This window comes from Equus quagga, chromosome 13, assembly GCF_021613505.1.
Source record: "Equus quagga isolate Etosha38 chromosome 13, UCLA_HA_Equagga_1.0, whole genome shotgun sequence".
NCBI classification, from domain to species: Eukaryota; Metazoa; Chordata; class Mammalia; order Perissodactyla; family Equidae; genus Equus; species Equus quagga.
In genome coordinates this window covers 106,973,158-106,992,321 of record NC_060279.1, presented here as the reverse complement: position 1 = coordinate 106,992,321, position 19,164 = coordinate 106,973,158, and the positions used below count along the sequence as shown (strand labels likewise).

Below are 19,164 nucleotides of genomic sequence, written 5' to 3'. Positions count from 1 at the left end.
AAATGTCCCCCTCAACATCATGATCTCTGCTTCCCTTAAACACTGTTGTTCTGCTCCTGATATCATATATTCCCCTGGATGGAAATGTCTGCAAAGGTTACCTCATCTCCCCTGGTCCCATTCCCCCACAAAATGACGATATTCGTTGTGGAAGACAGCACTCTGGCAAGTGCCCCTCTGTACTGTTGGATGACTTCTAGTGATGAAGGACTCACCACACATTCCTGTCTCTTCTACTGTCAAACCATATAAAACTCAGAAAAATATTTCTTTATTATTGAGACAAAGGAGCTTCCTATAGGTATTCACCAAGGATTCTGCATTTTGGAGTCACAAAGAAGAGAGCTGCTCCCTTCTTCCCAGGAGCTCCTCAGATCTGGAAATGTTCTGAGGTTAGACCTTTGCCTCACAAAAGGATGAAAGATTGTAAAACAAAAAGTTATACCAAATAATTAATACACATAAAATGGACAAATTCCTAAGAGACACAACTACTAAACTACTATAGGTAGCCAACCTCATTTAAGAGTAAATACATCATCTGAAATTAAAGTATGAAATTAAATACACAGCTTAAATTCTTTCTACAAAGAAAACTTCAGGCCCTGATGGAGTCACTGCTTCATGGGTGAACCCTACCCAACATTTAAGGACAAACTTGTACCAATTCTACAAAATTCTTTCAAAAAGTAGAAGAGGAGGGAGAAATTCCCTAATTTTATGAGGCCAGCGTTTCCCTGACATCTGAAAACTAGACATGAACATTTCAAGAAAAGAAAACTATAGACCAATCTCTCTCGTTAGTGTAGATAAAAACATCATTAACACAATTTTAGAAATTGAATCTAGCAATATATTAAAAAATATAATGAAACATGACCAATTGGGATTTAATTCAGGAATTCAAGGTTGGTTTAATATTAAAAAGTCAATCAATGTTACTAACAGTATTAACATATTAAAAAAGAAAAAAACATAATGATCTAAACAAATACAAAAAAAACTATTGACAAAATTCAGCAACCATTCATGATAAACATTCTCAGCTAATTAAAAATAGAAGGGAATTTCTTCAACCTGGGAAAATGGCAAAGATGTTTGTGTTCAATACTTTCAGTCAATAATATACTGGAAATCCTAGCCATAGAATAAGGCAAGAAGAAGAAATAAAAGGCATCTGGTTTGGCAAGGACAAAGTAAAACTATCTTTATTGGAAGACGGGAGAATCATCTAAGTAGAAAATTCTAAGAAATCTGCACACACACAAAAAGTCGCTGGAACTAATAAGTGAGTTTTGCAAGGTCAAAGAATATAAGGTCTATATGTTTTTAAATAGTACTTTACATACTAGAAGCAAATACTTGGAAATTAAGATTTGGAAAGCAACAGCACCTCACATTTACCGTCAATTGATTTTTGACAAAGGTGTCAAGACAATTTAATGGTGAGAAAATAGTCTCTTAAACAAATAGTGCTTGGACAACTGGTTATCCAGATGTAAAACAAAGAAGTTGGACCCCTACCTCACGCTGTATGCATACATTAACTTAAAATGAACCAAAAACCTAAATGCAAGAGCTAAAACTATAAACCTCTTAGAAGAAAATATAGCCATAAAACTTCATGACCTTGAATCAGGCAATGGTTTCTTAGCTTTGACACCAAAAGCACAAGCAACAAAAGAGAAAACCAATAAATTTTACTTCATCAAATTAAAAACTGTTGTGCCTCAAAGAGACCATCAACAAAGTGGAAAGATAACCCACAGAATGGGAGAAAGTACTTGCAAATCATATATCTGATAAGGAACTTATATCTGGAAAAAATAAATAACACTTAAAACTCAGTAATAAAAAGGCAGATAAACCAATTTAAAAGTGAGTAAAGGATCTGAATACACATTTCTCCAAAGGAGACATACAAATGGCCAATAAGCACTTGAAAAGATGTTTAATATCACGAGCTAAGTGGGAAATGCAGCACAATGAGGAGTGGGAAATGCAAACCAATGAGATACCACTTCACATCCACTAGAATGGCTATAATCAAAAAGTCAGAGAAGGATAAGTGTTGATGAAGATATGGAAAAATTGAGACCCTCATACCCTGCTGATGTGAATGTAAATAGTGCGATAACTTTGGAAACCAATCCAGCAATTTCTTAAAAAGTTAAACATAGAGTCCCATATGACCCAGCACTTCCACTCCTAGGTGTATACCAAAGAGAAATGAAAACACATATCCACACAAAAACATATAATGAATGTTCATAGCAACTTTATTCATGAACACAATCCAAATGTCTATCAACTGTTGAATATATAAACAAAACATGATATACCCATACAATGGAATATAATTCTGCAACAAAAAGAGATAAAGTTCTGATACATGCTAGAGCATGGATGAACCTTAAAAACATTATGCTACATGAATAAAGACACTTACAAAAGACCACTTGTTCTCTGATTTCATTTATATGAAATTCCCACAGTAGACACGTAGCTGCCCAGGACTAGGGGACCAGCGAAAGGGGAGAGGACGGAGTGACTGCTGGGGGGTTCAGGGTTTCTTCTGGGAGTGATGAAAATGTTCTAACATTGATGGTGGTGATGGTGTTACAACTCCGTGAATATATGAAAAAATATTGAACTGTACACTTTAAATAGTGAATTGTATGATATTTCAATAAAGCTGTTCTTAAAAGAAATATAAAAACAGAAAAAAGTGTAAAAACATTTTCAATGGCATTCAAAAACATGAAATATTTAGGATTAAATGTATTAAAATATGTTCAAGATTTACATATTAAAAGCAACAAAATATTATTAACAAAAATTAAAGAAGGCCTAAATAAAATAGAGATATACTGATATATCATGCTCACAGAAAACAAGTCAATATTGTTAAGATGTCAGCTTTTGACCAAAAAGATATTGATGCAACCCAATTTTAATGAAAATCTCATTAAGATTTTTTAATAGAAATTAAAGAGCTTATTCTAAAATTTATGTGGAAACACAAAAGACTCAGAACGGCAAAAATTATTTTGAAAAGAAAACCCCAAAGTTGGAAGACTTTTACTACCTGATTTCAAAACTTACATTAATCAAGAAAATGGTTGTGTTGGCCTGACGGTTGACTTGATAAAAGACCATGGAAGTTTTTTGTAGTGATCACAGTGCTCTGTCTTGACTTAGGACAGATACACACATCTGACAGAATTCATCAAATTAGACACTTAAAATTGATGCATTTTATTGTCTGTAAATTGCAGCACAATATTTTTGGCTTAAGAGACAAACAACTTTGCTCAATGGCCTTAAAAGCATTTAGACACAGCAGAAGACAGGAGTGTCGAACCTAGATCAGATCAACAGAAATGATCCAAACCAAGGCACAAAGAGAAAAAGAATCAAAGAGGAAAAAAAGTCAAGTAAAGTATCTGTAACCAGTCCAAAAAATATCAAACGAAGTAAAATACAGGCGAGTGGAGTTCCAGGAGGAAATGAGAGAGAGAATGGGGAAGAAAAGGTATTTGAAGAAATAATGGCTATTATTTTCCCAAATTTGATGAAAGACCTCAATCCACAGACCCAAGAAGCTCAGCTAAAGCAAAAAAAAAAGGGAAAAAAAAACCGGTAAAGGCAAAGAGCATCACGCCTAGGCTTATCATTCAAACTCCTGACAAGCAAATGTAAACCACACAGTGAAAATAGTCAGACCACCTCGAGGGAAAAAGTGGTAAGAATTATGGCTCATCAGAAACAATGACAGTCAGAAGACATCTTTAAATTCTGAAGGGAAAAAACACCAAACTTTCGGCCAAGAGTTCTATATCTAGCAAAAGTGTCCTTCAAAAGTGCACACAGAATAGACATTTTTAGATATACAAAAGCTGGGAGAATAAATCCATTGCCAGCAAGTCTGAACTACAAAAAATGTGACAGAAATTTTTTAGGCTCAAGGGAAATAGTACCAGATGGAGACTCTGATCCACAGGAAAGAATGACGATGCCAGAAAAAGTAAATGCGTGCAGGTTTGAATTGAAAAGAAACGTGCAGGGCGTTCCATGGGGTGTGCTGTGGTTTGGCAGGGCCGTGCAACCAGAGGCCTCTTGGTGGTGACTTCGGGCCTCTAAGGGCCTGTAGACTGGCTCCGAGCTGTGCTCTGGGCTCTTCCTGAAGGAGGTTTTCAAAGTCGTGTCAGCATTTCCTGAAAACGGAGTCTAGTCCCTGATGTGTAGTGTTCCTTGGGAGATGAAGGCATGAGCAGAAAAAGTTGTCACAGCTATTTGGTTTTGGAGAACTTTGCACTCTGTTAAAAAAATAAACAAAAAAACCAACTAACACCTATATAGAAAGACAAATAACTTGTTTTTCAACTTATCAAACTAATTGAAAGAGATTTGATAGCCTAGAGTCATCATCAAAAGATGCCAGACTTCATAAAGCGCCATCATGAGCAGAAAATACAGAGGCAGTCTGTGAAAACGGAAGAGCCCGCCTCTATGCCTCAGAGTGAAACCGATTCTGTAGAAAAAGAATTTAAAAATAGAAACATAAATGCGTAAAACTGGATCTATTGCTGATATTCAAGAAGCAAAAGCCACTAGAACATAAATCATAATCCATCAAATAATCAGGGGCTTTTCCAAATAGATCATTGTGACGGAGAGTTCCTCCCACATGGCCCTTCACCAAAGGATGCCATTCATCTTCAAGGAGATGCTGTCAGTCTTCTAATCATATTTTAGCCTTTGCTCCCAGAATTTGTTGTTCCAGCTTCTACAAATTCAGCATTTCTTTTGCTGAGGAACCACAAGATGAAGGTGCCTGTGTTTTCCTGAGCTTCCAGAAACAAGCACGGATCCCTCCCTTCCATCACCCCAAGAATGGCTTCTGCCAAGGGTTCTTTCTGGCCTACCTCACCATTCACTGACAACAGGAATAGCATCCTTCGAGAGATGTGGGTCATTTTCTTCTCCCATGTGCTAGATTTCACCCCACCACCCTGCCATTCTGAAAATAACACTGAGTTACCTTTATGGTTGAATTTCAGTCTTCAAATGACCAACTAATAAACATCTAGAACCACAGAAATAAATTTAAGATGTTTTGTCTTTTTTCAAGGTAAATTTTGGATTCTGTCTCATCTTAACTCAGGAAACTACTATTACTTAAGTGATTATGGATGGAAGCTCTACAATTATAATTCTTAGGGTAAGATTTTGTAAATAAAGTTGTTTAAAATAATTTTTTTAAATGAATGTTCTGATTTTCGGTTTCTGGTTTGGCGTGAAAGGAGACTGGCAGTCATCACTCTGTGCCAACAACAAGTGATAAGCTGAACAAACTGAAAAACCAACTGCTCTTCTTAGATCCATCAGAGAAGTGAGGGCACAGGGAAACCACTGCCCCCAGACTCAGGAGACAGACGGGCAAACACAGACACTCACACGTGCCTGGAGCAGACACCCACGAGCAGCACCGCCAGGATGGAGAAGCCCAAACTGTCGCTGATGCGTTCTGGAGGCTCAGCACGGACAAGCCTGAGAGTTAAACGCTCCGGGGAGGCCCCCACACACTTGGGAGTTTACCTCCAGGAGCTGGACCTGGGTCTCACAGTGAACACTGCAGAAAAACCCCATGTACTTCCAACAGGGAGAAGGGAAAAAGAAACCTTTTGAAATGCACCAGAGCACTCTGTCCTTCTTAAGGCCTGACCTCAAGAGAAGCTATTTCACCAGAGCCTAGACTATTGGGGTGTTTTTAGAGCCAAACCAAACTGAGGGAGAAGAACCACGCAACTCCAGCCACCTCTAGCCTTCCACATGGAGGCAAGGAAATACCAAACCCTGGCCAGCCCTGGTGGTCTAGTGATTAAAATTCGTGTTCTCACCGCCACGGCCCAGGTTCATTTGCAGTCAGGGAGCCACACCCCCATCTGTTGGTTGTCCCACTGTGGTGGCTGCATGTTGCTGTGATGCTGAAAGCTATGCCACTGCTATTTCATATCCCAGCAGCGTCACCCATGGTGGATGGGTTTCAGCAGAGCTTCCAGACTAAGACAGACTAGGAAGAAGGACCTGGCCACCTAATTCTGAAAAAACTGGCCATGAGAACCCTGTGAACAGCAGTGGAGCATCATCTGATAGAGCACTAGAAGGTGAGAGGATGGCACAGAAAGACCAGGCAAGGTTCCCCTCTGCTGGACACAGGGTGGTAGGAGTCAGAATTAACTCAAAGGCATTAATGATGACAGCCTACTCTAGACTCCCACGTAGGAGAAGGGAAATACCCAAACCCAGCCCACTGCAGCCATCTTGTCACACCTAAAGGGAGCATGGGAATCCTGAGAAGCACACACGACGTTCCCAGTCCAGAGGCACACGCTCACTAAAAGCCTGAGCCCTAAACACAGCACTACAGAATGCACTTAGTACCTTATCACTCAAGGCCTCGCTGCTGAAGGCCCTTTTAACAAGCGCATCGTGTCTGGTTATTAAGAAAAACTTACAAGGCATACTAAGAGGCCAAAGACACAGTGTGAAGAGACAAAGCAAGCACCAGAGTCAGACCCAGATATGGCAAGGATGTTGGAATTACCAGACCAGGAATTTAAAACAATTCTGTTTAATATACTAAATGCTCTAATGGGTAAAATAAGGCACATGCAAGAACAGGTGGGCGACGGAAGCAGAGAGATGGAAATTCTAAGAAAGAATCAAAAATAAATACTAGAGATTAGAAACAATGCAACAGAAATGAAGAACGCCTTTGATGTACTCATTAGTAGCCTGGTCATGGCTAAGGAAAAAAATCTGAGGGTGAGGATATGTCCATAGAAGCTTCCAAAATGGAAAAGCAAGGAGAATAAAAGACTGAAAAAACTCAACAGAACAGAATACACAAGAACCATGGGACAACTACAAAAGGTGTAACGTGTGTGTGATGGGAAGACTAGAAGGAGAAGAAACAGAAAAACAAACAGAAGAAATATTGGAGGCAATAATGACTGAGAATTTCTCCAAATTTACTGTTAGACAGCAAACCACAGGTCCGGAAAGCTCAGAGAACACCACACAGGATAAATGCCCAAATGAACAGCAACAACAACTACACCTGGGCACATCATATTCAAACTGTAGAAATTAAAGATGAAGAAAAAATGCCGAAAGAAACCAGAGGAAAAAAGATCTTACCTATGGAGGAGAGAAGATAAGGATTACATCTGAATTCTCAGAAGCCACACAAGTAAGAAGAGAGCAGAGTGAAATATTTAAAGCGTTGAGAGAAAAAACCCACCAAACCAGAGTTCCATACCCTGTGAGATTGTCCTCCGAAAGCGAAGAGGGAAAGACTTTCTCAGACAAACAAAAGCGAGGGAACTTGTTGGCAGTAGACCCGCCTCATGGAAAATGTTAGGGGAAGTTCTTAAGAAAAAAGAAAAGTGATATACAGTAGTGCCCTTATCCACAGGGAACACATTCTGAGACCCCCGATGCATGCCTGAAACCACGCATAGTACCAAACCCTATATGTACTAAGTTTGTTCATAGGCAAACACACCTATGGGAAAGTTTAATATACACATTAGGCACAGTGAGAGATTAACAACAATAATAGAATGATTATAACAACATACTGTAATAAAACTTACTGTAGATCTTAGCAACCTCAGCATATCATTTTTTTCTTTCCTTATTAAGTCGAGAACTTTCACCATTTCACCTAGAGGAAGCACTTTCCTGCATCTCTTTGCCATATCTGAATTGCCATCATCACTACTCTCGCTCTTTAGGGTCAGTATCAAGTAAAATAAGGGTTACTTGAACACAAGCACTGTGGTACTGTGACAGTCGATCTGATAACTGAGACGGCTGCTAAGTAACCAACAGGTGGGCAGCACACACAGCACGGACACAGAAGACAAAGGGGTGGACCATGTCCCGGATGGGATGGAGCAGGAGAGAGTGAGATTTCATCACACTACTCAGAAAAGCGTGCAATTTCAAACTTATGAATTGTTTGCTTCTGGAGTTTTCCATTTAATATTTTCTGACTGTGGTTGACTGTGAGTAACTGAAACCATGGAAAGCAAAACTGCAGATAAGGGGGAGCTACTGTAGGTCAGAAACTCAGATCTACGTAAAGAAAGGAAAAGCGTCAGAAAAGAATAAGTGTAGGTAAAATAAAATCTTTTCTTTTTCTTTTTTTCTTTTTTTTTGAGGAAGATTAGCCCTGAGCTAACTGCTGCCAATCCTCCTCTTTTTTCTGAGGAAGACTGGCCCTCAGCTAACATCTAAGCCCATCTTCTTCTACACTATATGTGGGACATCTACCACAGCATGGCTTGATGAGCAGTGCCATGTCCACACCCAGGATCTGAACCAGTGAACCTCAGGCCGCCAAAGCAGAACATGCTCACTTAACCGCTGTGCCACCGGGCTGGGCCCAAATCTTTTATTTTTCTTATTCTTAATAGATCTAACAGATAACAGTTTGTTCAAAATAATAATAGCAACGATACATTCAATTATGAATGCAGATCTATGTCTGTTTCTCTCTATGTGCTTAAGTATGTTTACGTGTAAGTGACAGCAGTGATAAGGAACAGGAGGGAGAAATTGGGGACATTTTGTTATTAGGAGATACTGGCACTACCTATGAATTGGTATAATGTTATTTGAAAGTGGACTTGGATTAGTCGTAAATGTATATTGCAAAATCTAGGGCAAACACTAAATAAAGATTTTTAAAAGTATAACTGATATGCTCATAAAGGAGAGAGAATGGAATCATAAAATGCTCCACTAAAACTACAAAAGGCAGAAAAAGAGTGGAAGACAAAAAGAGAAATAAAGAACAAGGGCAACAAATAGAAAACAGTAACAAACATGGTAGATGTTAATCCACCTACATCAGCAATCACTTTAAATGTCAATGGCCTAAACACACCAATTAAAAGACAGAGATTTTCAGAATGGATCAGAAAACAGGACTCAACTATATGTTGTTGACAAGAAACCCACTTTAAGACTCATACAGATGTAGTACCTGTAGTTAACAATACTGCATCATATACTTAAAAATTTGCTGAAAGTAGATATTATGCTGTGTTCTTATTACAAAAAAAAATAGTAAACAAAAGGAGTTGGAGGGAACTTTTGGAGGGAATGGATATGTTTATGGCATAGATTATGGTGATGATTTCATGGACGTATACTTATATCCAAACTCGTTAAGTTGTATTCATTAAACATGTACAACTTTTTTGCATGTCAATTATACCTCAATAATGTAGTTTTTTAAAAATATTTTTTAAGGCTTCCTCTGTAAAATTTGCTATAATGGCTACAAAGAAAAGAATATTATCATTCATTTACAGACACACTGTATTATCCAATGAGTGCTAAAAATCAAAATTATATTTTATCAATTGATGCCTTAAAATTGATTAAGGAGCTTCTTTGCTATAAGGATATAACCCTTCTTTGACAAAATATGTCAAAATATTTAAATGTTGACCAATAAAAGAAAATTGATTAAAACAAACAAAAAAGTAAATGGATAGATAAAGATATATCATGCTAACACTAATCACAAGAAAGCAGAATAGCTAGATTAATTTCAGACACAGCATATTTCAGCCAAGGAAAGTTATCAGAGATAAAAAGGGGCCTTACATAATGATAAAGGGGTCAACTTGCCAAGAATATTTAACAATCTTTAATGTGTATATGCCTAACAATACAGTGTCAAAATATGTGAGGCACAAACTGATAGAACTACAAGGAGAAATAGATGAGTCCACTATTATACTTGGAGATTTCAATACCCTTCTATGAGAAATGGACAGATTCCCCAGGTGGAAAATCAGTAAGCACGTAGTTGAATTCAACAGCATCGTCAATCAACTGGACATAGTTGACATCTATAGACCACTCCATCCAACAACTATAGAATACACATTATTGTCATGCTCGTGTGGAACATTCACCAAGATAGATCATACTATGGGCATAAAACACACTTCAGCACAGTTAAAAGAATAGAAATCATGCCATGTCTGCTCTCAGACCACAATGGAATTAAACTAGAAATCAATAACTGAAATATAGCTGGAAAATCCCAAAATATTTGAAAATTAAACAACATACTTCTAACTAACAAATAGACCAAAGAAGAAATCTCAAGATAAATTTTTAAAATATTTTGAACTAAATGAAAATGAAAACACAGCTTATAAAAATTTGTGGGATGCAATGAGATTGGTGCTAGAGAAAAATTTATAGCATTGAAAACACATATTAAAAACTAAGAATCCTTTTCAATGGAACAGAATTGAGAGCCCAGAAATAAAACCACACATCTATGGACAGCTTATCTTTGACAAAGGAGCTGAGGGCATACAATGGAGAAAAGAAAGTCTTTTCAACAAATGATGCTGGGAAAACTGGAAAGCCACATGTAAAAGAATGAAAATTGACCATTCTTTTTCACCATTCACTAAAATAAACTCAAAATGAATCAAAGACCTAAAGCTGAGACCTGAAACCATAAGGCTTCTGGAAGAAAACGTAGGCAGTACACTCTTTGACATCAGTATTAAAAGGATCTTTTCGGACACCATGCCTTCTCAGAGAAGGGAAACAATAGAAAGAATAAACAAATGGGACTTCATCAGACTAAAGAGCTTCTTCAAGGCAAATGAAAACAGGATTGAAACAAAAAAACAACCCACTAACTGGGAAAAAATATTTGCAAGTCATATATCTGACAAAGGCTTAATATCCATAATATATAAAGAACTCTCGCAACTCAACAACAAAACATCAAACAACCCAATCAAAAAATGGGCTGGAGACATGAACAGACATTTCTCCAAAGAAGATATACTGATGGCCAATAGGCACATGAAAAGATGCTCATCATCGCTGATCATCAGGGAAATGCAAATCAAAACTACACTAAGATATCACCTTACACCCGTTAGAATGACAAAAATATATAAAACTAATAGCAACAAATGTTGGAGAGGTTGCGGAGAAAAAGGAACCCTCATACACTGCTGGTGGGAATGCAAACTGGTGCAGCCACTATGGAAAACAGTATGGAGATTCCTCAAAAAATTAAAAATAGAACTACCATACGATCCAGCCATCCCACTACTGGGTATTTATCCAAAGAGCTTGAAGTCAGCAATCCCAAAAGTCCTGTGCACCCCAATGTTTATTGCAGCATTATTTACAATAGCCAAGACGTGGAAGCAACCTAAGCGTCCAGCAACAGACGAGTGGATAAAGAAGATGTGGTATATACAATGGAATACTACTCAGCTGTAAAACAGAACAAAATCATTCCATTTGCAATAACATGGATGGACCTTGAGAGAATTATGTTAAGTGAAATAAGCCAGCGAGAGAAGGATAATCTGTGTATGACTCCACTTATATGAGGAATTTAAAATTATGGACTAAGAACAGTTTAGTGGATACCAGGGCAAAGGTGGGGTGGGGGGTGGGCACAAAGGGTGAAGTGATGCACCTACAACATGAATGACAAACATTAATGTACAACTGAAATTTCACAAGATTGTAACCTATCATTAACTAAATAAAAAAAATTTTTAAATGTTAAAAAAACAACAACTAAGAATCATTTAAGATCAATCATCTAAGCTTTCATCTTAGGAAACTAGAAAAAGAAGAGCAAATTAAATAAAAAATAAGCAGAAAAAAAGAAATATTAAAAATTATAGCAGAAATCAAAGAAATTGAGAACAGGAAATCAATAAAGAAAATCAAGAAAACCCAAAACTAGTGCTTGGAAAAGATCAATAAAATCAATAAATCTCTAGCCAGGCTAACTAAGAAAAAAGATGGAAGACTCAAATTACTAATATTGGCAATGAAAGAAGGGATATCACTATAAACCAATGAGCATGAAATGTATAATAATGAATATCATGAACCACTTATGCCCACAAATTGGAACCTAGATGAAAATAACCAATTCCTTGAAAGACACAATCTGCCAAAATTCACATAAGAAGAAATAGACAATTTAAATAGCTCAATATCTACTAAAGAAATCAAATTCGTACATAATGACTTTCCGAAAGAGAAAGCACCAGACCCAGATGGGTTCACTGGTAAATTCTACCAAACATTTAAGGAAGAAATATATCAATTTTCTAGAATCTCTTCTAGAAGACAGAAGCAGAGAGACTATTTCCTAAGTCATTCTATGAAGTTAGCTTTACCCTAAGACCAAAATGAGACGAAGACATCACAAGAAAAGAAAACTACAGGCCAATCTCTCCCATGAACCTAGATGCAACTCCCCAGGAAAATATTATCAAATCAACTCCAATCATGTATAAAAAGAATTGTAGTCACCAATCAAGTGGGATTTATCTCAGGTATGCAAGGAAGCTCAATATTTGAAAATCAATTAATGTAACCCATCACATCACCAGGCTAAAAGAAGAAAAATCACATGCTCATATCAATAAATGCAGGAAAAGCATTTGAGAAAATCCAACACCCATTCATGATAAATAAAAAAAAAAAACTCTCAGCAAACGAAATAGACAGGGACTTTCTCAACTTGATAAAGAACATCTACAAAAACCCTACAGCTATTACACTTAATTTTGAGAAATTAGAAGCTTTCTCATTAAGATTAGGGGCAAGGCAAGAAGGCCCCCTCTCACCACTCCTTTTCAAGATTGTACTGGAAGTCCTTGCTAATGCAATAAGACAAGAAAAGGAAACAAGAGGTATATAGGTTGGTAAAGAACAAATAAAACTCTGTTTGCAAATGACATGATTGTCTCTGTAGAGAATCTGAAAGAATCAACAACAAAAAATCTAGAACTAATAAGCAATTATAGCAAGGTTGCAGCATATAAGTCAATGTGTACAAGACTCATTTGCTTTCCTATATACTACTAATCAACAAGTGGAATTTGAAGTTAAAAACACAATAACATTTAAATTAGCATCCCTCAAAAAAATACTTACATATAAATCTAATAAAAAATGTAAAAGATCTACATGAGGGAAAACTACAAAACCCTGACCAAAAAAATCAAAGAAGAATTAAATAACTGGAGAGATATTCCATGTTCATGGATAGGAAGACTCAATATTGTCAAAATATGGGTTCTTCCCAACTTGATCTATGGATTCAATGCAATTCCAATCAAAATTCCAGCGAGTTATTTTGTAGATATCAACAAACTGATTCTAAAGTTTACATGGAGAGGGAAAGACCCAGAAAAGCCTATGCAATATTGCAAGACAAGAACAAAGTTGAAGGAGTGACATTACCTAACTTCAAGATTTACTTACAAGACTTACTTTAAGAATTACTTACAAGCTACAGAAATCAAAACAGTGTGGTATTGGCAAAAGTATAGACCAATAGATCAATGGAACAGAATAGAGAGCCTAGAAATAGACATAAATATAGTCAATTGATCTTTGACAAAGGAGTAAAGACGACAGAACAGAGAAAATGTAGTCTTTTCAACAAATGGTGCTGGAACAACTGGATATCTACATGTAAAAATGAATCCAGAAATAGAATTACACCCTTCAAAAAATCTGAATTATAGACCCAAAACTAAAATACAAAACTGTAAAGCTACTAGATGATAACAAAGGAGAAAACCTTGATGACCTTAGGTAAGGTGATGACTTTTTAGATAAAGCACCAAAGGCACAATCCATGAAGAAAATAATTGATAAGCTGGACTTCATTAAAATTAAAAACTTCTGCTCTGCAAAAGACATTGTCAAGTGAATGAGAAGACAAGCTGCAGACTGGGAGAAGGTATTTGCAAAAGAAATATCCGATAAGAGACTTATCCAAAATATACAAGGTACTCTTAAAATTTAGCAATAAGAAAACAAACAACCCAATTACTAAATGGCAAAAGACCCTGACACCTCACCAAGGAAGACACATGGAAGGCAAACAAGCACATCAAAAGATGCTCCACATCACATGTCGCTAGGGAATTACAAATTAAAACAACAGTGACATACAACTACACACCTATTAGAATGGCTAAAATCTAAAACAATAACACCAAATGCTGGCAAGGATGTGGAGCGATAGGAGCACTCATTCGCTGCTGGTGGGGACACAGAATGGTACGGCCACTTTTGATGACAGTTTGGTGGATTCTGACAAAATTAAACATATTCTTACCATAAGACCTAGAAATCACACTCCTTAGTATTTACGCAAAGAGTTAAAAACTTATGTCCAAACAAAAATATGAATGTGAATGTTAATAACAGTGTCATTCATAATTGCCAAAACTTGGAAGCCACCGCGATGTCCATGAATGAGTGAATGGATAAATAAGCTGCGTCACATTCAAATGATGTGTTATTATTCAGCACTAAAAAATAAAGAGCTATCAAGCCATGAAAAGACAAAGAGGAACTTAAATGTCTATTCCTTAATGAAAGAAACCAAACTGAAAGGCTACATACTGTATGATTCTGGCTATACGACAGCTGAAAAGGCAAATCTATGGAGACGGTAAAAGGATCAGTGGGGGCCAGGGCTTCCAGAGGAAGGAGATGCGGATGGGCAGAGCACAGAGGATTTTCAGGGCAGTGAGTCTACTCTATATGATGCTGCAATGGTGGCTGTATGTCATTATGCACTTGTTCAAACATAGAATATACAACACCAAGAGTGAACCCTAATGTAAACTATGGACTTTGGGTGATAATGATGGTAATGTAGGTTCATCGATTGTAACAAAGGTACATCTCTGGTTCAAGATACTGATACTGGGGGAGGCTATGTGTATGTGGGGGCGGAGGGTATACGGGAAATCTCTGCACCTTCTGTTCAATTTTTCTATGAACTCAAAACTGCTCTAAAAATTAAAATCTATTTTAGGGGCCGGTCCCGTGGCTGAGTGATTAAGTTCACACACTCTGCTTCAGGAGCCCGGGGTTTGTGGGTTCAAATTCTGGGCATGGAACTACACACCACTCATCAAGCCATGCTGTGGCAGCGTCCCACATAGAAGAACTAGAATGACCTACAACTAGGATATACAACTATGTGCTGGGGCCTCGGAGAGGAAAAAAAAGAGGAAGATTGGCAACAAATGTGAGCTCAAGGCCAATCTTCCTCACCAAAAAAAAGCCTACTTAAAAACAATGTGCAAACAAAACTTTAAAAAAATGCATCTTCTAAAAACCACAGTGATACAGCACTGCAAGTTCACTAGCATGACCAAGATGAAATATCTGTTGGAGAGTACGTGGGGCACTCAGACCCTCACATACAGCTGTCAAGGGTATAAGAGTACAACCACTTATAGCTGTTGAGCGGTTTCTGAAATGTTAAACATACATCTACCCGGTGACCCAGCAAATCTGCCCCCTATATTTATCCAAAATAAGTGAAAATATGTATTCACAAAAAGCCTTTTCCCAAGAGTGTTCAGAGCAGCTTTATTCACAATAACACCAAATTTGGGAAAACCTTGATGTCCACCAACAGATACATAAACTGTGATGTATTCACACAGTGGAATCGCCTCCACAATTACAAGGGAGAAACTACCTAGTCACACAACCCGAATCTTACAAATGGCTGAGCGAAAGAAGCCAGGCACAAAGAGTGTGCGCTGTGTGCTTCCATTTATGCAAAGTTCCGGTGCATGCAAGATGGTGGAGGGAATGATGGGCAGGAGCGTGGAGACCCATTCTGGGAGGAGGCACATGTTCTATTCTGATGTGCATGTGGTGGGTACGCTTGACCTGCAGTGTAGATTACACCTCAACTTGCAGAGGGCGTGTTCTCTGCTAATTGCCCTTCCCCACTGGCACATGTTGGCTGCTGAGACCAGCTCCTAATCCCTCTGACTGTACGCAATAAGAAAGGGAAGTCCAGTGTTTGGATTCCGGACAAAGGCAGGCTCTGGGGAACTATTCTGAAGAATACAGCTCCAGCCAAGAGCGAAGGGAGGGCCTGTGCTCTGCCTGAGCCTCCACCCTCCTCCTGGTGCACCGCAGCCCTCCTGGCCCACCAGGGCGGCAGCAAAGGCCAGAGAGCACAGCCGCGCTGTCGCAGCAAGGCAGCTGCAGACAGGAGTGCTGAAGGCAAAGCTTTTCCACAATATTTTGCCATTGTAGACAGTGAAACACGTTCCTCAAGTCTCACTCTGAGACTCTGAGCTCTTCACAATGATTGAAAGTTCTGCTTTCAGACTCAACGGGGAAGTGTCATCTTTGGTGACATAAGGCAATGATCTAGAGGGAACAGGGGATCATTCATCTTCTCCTTGCTGGGGGAAGCTGTGCACACCGTAGAGACAGCATGGCACCTCAGCGATAACCACTCACCTCCTTAAACTCGCCCAAGTGGCACATCGCGTGCCAGCCTGCTGCGTTCGAGCCACATGTGGTGGACTGGCAGGCTTCTGCTGATGCGGATTGTTGGGCCCACTGAGCTGCCAACACTGAAAAACTGAGGGCTTCACATAAAATTCTGGATTTCCAGTTTCTGTAGAGAAATCAGAGCAACAGTGAAAAATGTAACTATTATAAATACAGATAACTCTGTCTGAAATCCCTCGTGACAAGACCCACTGGCATTAAGTAGGGGCAGCTCTCTTGGACGAGGCTGTGCCTCCCACACTTGCCCACAGCCCCGCCTGGCCCACTTTTCCCCTCGAGTCGTTGTTGAACTCCTAGCTTAAGGTTTTCTTTAAATTGTAGCCATTTGACCTTCTCCACATCCAAGAGCCCAGGAGAAAATTTTCCATTGGCAATAAAGCAACTTTTCATAGAAAATTGCAAAAATTAAACCACAGAGCCAATTACCTCCTGAGCTGCTCACACAACGTTTCTGGGTGGATGGGCTGTGACCTTGAGAAATCTCCCGCCCCTCCCTGAGTCTCAGTTCTCTGACCTGTAAGATCAGGAAATGAGGCTCCCGTCTGCACCGGCTCGTTCCTCCAGGATAATACATCTAACCCTAACTGCCTTGGCGGACGCGGCCCCTCCTCACCTGGGAGGCTGTTGAACACGGCTCGACCTGCTTGTCACCCAATTTGTTCAGAAAAGCGCGTGTTCATCCAATCTTCCTCCGCGGCAAAGCTGGCGTGTGAATGACCACTCAGAGCGGCCAGCACTTAGGCATATTGAGCTCCCTACACTGCTCAGGGCAAGAGGGAAGGGAGGGGCCCTCCTCCGGGTGCACCTCGGCCCGCCGGCCCCCCAGGGCTGCAGCAGTGACCCCTCACATCAAGGGCAGACTTAAACATTAAAACTCTGTTGACTCTTGCCATGAAGTTTCCCCAGACCCGTTCATTTATATTCAGGTTGCTAGTGAAGCAGAAGAACAGGTTTGACAAGCACACAGAACCTCAGGACAAGCAGGTCAGGAGCGCTTGTGGAGGAGCCAGACGCTGCGGAAGGCTGGCGCTTCCTTCAAGCACTGGCACATCGAGCGGGCTCACAAAGCCCTCGGCACGCCTGCAGATGAAGCCTCATTTGCTGCTAAACTTCAGTTTATATCAACATAAGATCACATACATGACCTTAAATACATGACCTTACAGAGGCAAAGCGTCTACTCACACAGGTTACAAGTATACAACCAAATGACAGACAGTGTGCTGACCACTTCACAAACGCACAAGATCTCCTGCAGTCCGTAGAAGGCGCCACTGTACACAGGAGGAAACTGAGGCTCGGAAAGGTAAGACAACACATCCAGGATCACACAGCTAGGTGGGTAAGCTCCTAGTTGATGTGGGTTCGGCGAGCCAAGGAGTCGAAAGAAAGATTTCTTGGGCTCTCAAGGTCTGGCAGTAGTGCTCCTTTATTCAGGGAATAGCATGAGGACAGGACCCATGGGCAGTAAGTGCTGCAGGCATGGGGACAGGACCCATGGGCAAGAAGAGCTGCAGGCGTGGGGTCAGGACCCATGAGCAGTGAAGGGCTGCAGGCATGGGGACAGGACCCATGGGCAGTAAGAGCTGCAGGCATGAGGACAGGTTTCCACGTCAATCCATACTGACCCACAGCAGAGCCGTTTTCAAGCGTTCCCGAGAGGGAGCTGTATGGGTGGGCTCCCCCTGCTGTTCTCCTTCCAATCCCCAGCACACACACACACACACATACACAGCCAGAGCTCATGCAAGGGTACCAACACTGATGGCCTCGGGAACGCCACACCTTGTCAGGGTTTACAGAGTCATGATGCTCTGGAGTGGGGTTGTGAGTATAGGCCGGTCCTGTCTCTTTCCTAGGAAACAGGTGTGAGGAGGGAGCTACAAGAAACACGCACAGCTGCCCGGCTGGGGCACCCAAGCCTCTGCCTCTGCCTGATGCAGCTCAAAACTGCGTGACCACCCCCCCACCCCGCACCCACAGGTGCCACAGGCTGCAGGCTGCATGGTGACACGGAGATGCTACATAATCAGTGCCCAGAACCTGCAAGGAGATAAGCGCACGGTCACAGGCACACACGTCTTTTCAAGGCGGCTGTGGTGAGCGCACAACTGCGCACTCTCAACCACCGTCCGTTCAACGGTAACTAGCACTCACTGCGGGCAGCCTGCCGGGGACAGGCCCCTCAGTGGAGGGGAAGGTGGCTTCTGCACCGGGCGGGTAGGGCCCGGCCCCATCGGACACCGAGGAGGCCGTGTCACTTGCATGCTATCGATGAAACTTTCCAGTCAGTAGTGGAGTGCCACAACAGAGCCGGCGGATTTGACAAACAGATGCAGCCAGAATGTATCAGAACAGATGGTCAGAGCACGTCACCCTGGAGAAAGATGTCTTTGTTGGGTCTTATCTTGACGCAGCCCCCCACAGTCCTCAGAAGGCGGGAAAAGCAACAGTGCAGCTTGCACGGGGGTCACGAAGTTTCTTCCCTGAAGTAGCACGTGTCATTGCCAATCATTTTTCACTGGCCTAAACAAGCCTCATGCTACATCTGCTCATTCCGTTCTCCAAGGTTCGAAAGGTTAGAGCCTGGCCAGCAGGTCCGCATGTTTCCCCCCGCCCAACCCCCGCCGCCCCTGGCTTAGTGTTAAGGAAGGGCACTAGGGCTCTTGACGTGGCATTCTGTGGAGGAGGGGAGCGTGAATGCGGCTGATTTCAGTA

The 19,164-nt window shown here is 40.4% G+C and overlaps 1 long non-coding RNA gene across 1 annotated transcript; it reads right to left on the bottom strand.

The window, feature by feature from the left end:
* Positions 1–3,665: 3,665 nt before the first annotated feature.
* On the bottom strand, positions 3,666–17,187 carry LOC124249442 (uncharacterized). Its single transcript, XR_006891398.1, has 3 exons — positions 17,060–17,187; positions 16,393–16,552; positions 3,666–4,319 (listed from the first exon to the last, which is right to left on the bottom strand). It is a non-coding gene; the product is annotated as an uncharacterized LOC124249442 (long non-coding RNA).
* Positions 17,188–19,164: the final 1,977 nt, after the last annotated feature.